We start from the raw sequence: 2393 nt of genomic DNA, 5'->3' as shown, positions 1-2393 counted from the left end.
GAAGTTGCAGTTCTGGAAGACTGAGTCTGTTCAGTAAGTGTTGCGGAATCGACGACGGCTCCGGCAGTTTGGTTCACAGGCAGTGACAAATCTTCTGGGGCATTTTCTTCGGCGAAGAATGACTGCATATCTGCTTCGCACATGGTCAAGTCGCCGGTTTGGATCGGAGCTCCTGCTATCAGCAAGTATCATTCTCTTCGGAGGTGTGTTTGAAGACAGGCCCTGGATCCTTTGGCTGGTTGCAGTCGCTGTTCTTCGGGACGGTCCTTGGAGTGTCGACAACTGTGTAGGAGGAATCAGATCTCCGGCGATTGCACCAGCCATAACCATCTTTTTCGCTCTGGAAGTTTGCTGGTAGTGTGCCAAGCTGTTCACGCTCCTCTGTCCGGAGACTGCCATGATGTCAACAGGTGAAAAGTTGTTTTCTGCCAGAATGGTGATGCCCGTAGCCCGAATCGAGTGGTTTGTATACTGCACACCCAGGCAGCAGGCAGCTGAAAGTTTCTGCATAAAGTGCCTGAGTGTACTGACGCCAATTGGTTTATTTTCGAACCAGCATGTGTCATTGAGTGCAAAGGACGACTTGGGATATTGCCACAGTCGGTCAGTGATGGGGTTCAGCAAGGGAATGTACCTTTCGAAGCTTCGAACTGGACAGTAGATTGGATCGCCTGTCTCGACCATCACACCTGCAGCAAAAGTGACATCCATACCACAGTGGTTTTTGGTAAGTTCGTCTTTCATTTTCATTACAATTTACATATTTTCTGTTTGTGTTCTCGTCCACTCTGACGCAGAACGTTGATGTTGTCATGGATTCCATATTCTCCTTTGTCCGCCTGCAGAATTACAGTCTAACGTGGAACTGAACTTTATTGGCCAGACCCACAGGTGTGTTGGGGTTCAAGTGCAGGGAAGTGTACAGCTCGCGCCAGTGGTTTTCGATACAACTGGGGTGTGCCTGATGTTGCCTTTGCCCTCTGCTTTAGCTTCTTGCATGGCTACTTCGTAGCTCTCACTAGAGTCGTGGAAGGGTGGATCATGTATGATGTCAAAACGCTTCATGTGGGGTGGTGCTTTCAGTTTCAGGTATCTGTTTACTAGTTTAGGGAGTAGCGGAGACTTGAAAGAGACTTCCCTCTGTACGTTTCACCTTGCATTGCCATCGCACCCAGATAGAGAGAGTAATTCCTCTTGGGTAAATTTTGCTGCAAGCCATTTTTCAATTCGGGAAAGTGACCGGCCCCCGTAGCGCAGTGGTTAGCGCATCGGGCTGCGGGCCGGGAGGTCGTGGGTTCGAATCCCATCAGGGTCATGTGGGATTGTTGGGCTCCTACCCAGAGTGGAAGTGCTAGGGTTCCTATGGAGAGGCTGCAATCACACAGCCGAGTGTCATTCACTTAACGAATGCGACTTTGAGGGTGCTCAGTCAGGTCAAGTTCTGTATGCCTGACCAACACCGCAGGTGCGGCAGTTCTCGGGCCTGGTTAACGCCAGAATATATTATGACAGTAAGCGTAGAGTGCTGCCCTGTCAGAGAGCAGACCGCCACCACGTCCCTCCGTCGACCCCCCAGAACGTCACACGTTGAAGACTGACAGCAGAACTACTATTCAGGGAAGGATCGAACAGGAACACTGATACCAAGAGCTCCGGGCATGAAGGGCCACAAGAGCAAGGACAATAATATAATTTATATTTTGGATGATTAATGAGATGAGGATGATTATAATGATGATGCTTTGGATTTCCAATTTGGTTTGAGACTATGTGACATCATTATTTTATTTTTTTTATCATTTTATAATTCCGAAAAAGTAGCTAGTCATTTGCTCAACTACATTCTGGGATAATTACATTTTAATATATATATATATATATATTTTTTTTTTTAATTTAGGTGTCTTTGTTTTTGAAGTGGGGAAGCAACAGAGGTCGTCGATAATTATTAAAACTGATATCGACGGAAATGTCGTCGATATCACTCTTACAATGAGCCCAGTTTTGCCCAATTGACCAATGAAAATATCCGTAACATATGAATTGGCAATATTATGTTATGCCTTACAGCTCCAATGCGTGATCATGCACAGCCTTGCAGACATTTTCACAACTCCATGAGTTGTGATCAATGCAACACACAGCCCCACAATCTGTTGCACCTAGCCTCAACCTTCCAGTCAATAGCACAGCCTCTCATTGACACACAGCCTTTTTAATAGTTATTTCGGATAAAAAAAAAAAAAAAACAGGAAATGAATGGAGCTGTGTTTCTGAAATGATCAACTTGATCAAAGAGCAATTGAGAAAAAAAGGCGATCTGATTTATCTCCCTTGCACCAATGTTTACTTGTGCTTCGTGTTCTCAACATAGGTTGTGTTAATGCTAGTTC

General features: G+C 45.6%; 1 non-coding gene across 1 annotated transcript; it reads left to right on the top strand.

Annotated features, from left to right (window-relative positions):
• Window positions 1-1241: 1241 nt before the first annotated feature.
• Window positions 1242-1315, top strand: Trnar-gcg (transfer RNA arginine (anticodon GCG)). The gene has a single exon. It is a non-coding gene; the product is annotated as a tRNA-Arg (tRNA).
• The last annotated feature ends 1078 nt before the right edge of the window (window positions 1316-2393 follow it).

Source organism: Littorina saxatilis, linkage group LG11 (genome assembly GCF_037325665.1).
Source record: "Littorina saxatilis isolate snail1 linkage group LG11, US_GU_Lsax_2.0, whole genome shotgun sequence".
NCBI classification, from domain to species: domain Eukaryota; kingdom Metazoa; phylum Mollusca; class Gastropoda; order Littorinimorpha; family Littorinidae; genus Littorina; species Littorina saxatilis.
The sequence above is the reverse complement of the archived record's forward strand: the minus strand, read 5'-3'. Positions and strand labels throughout refer to the sequence as shown.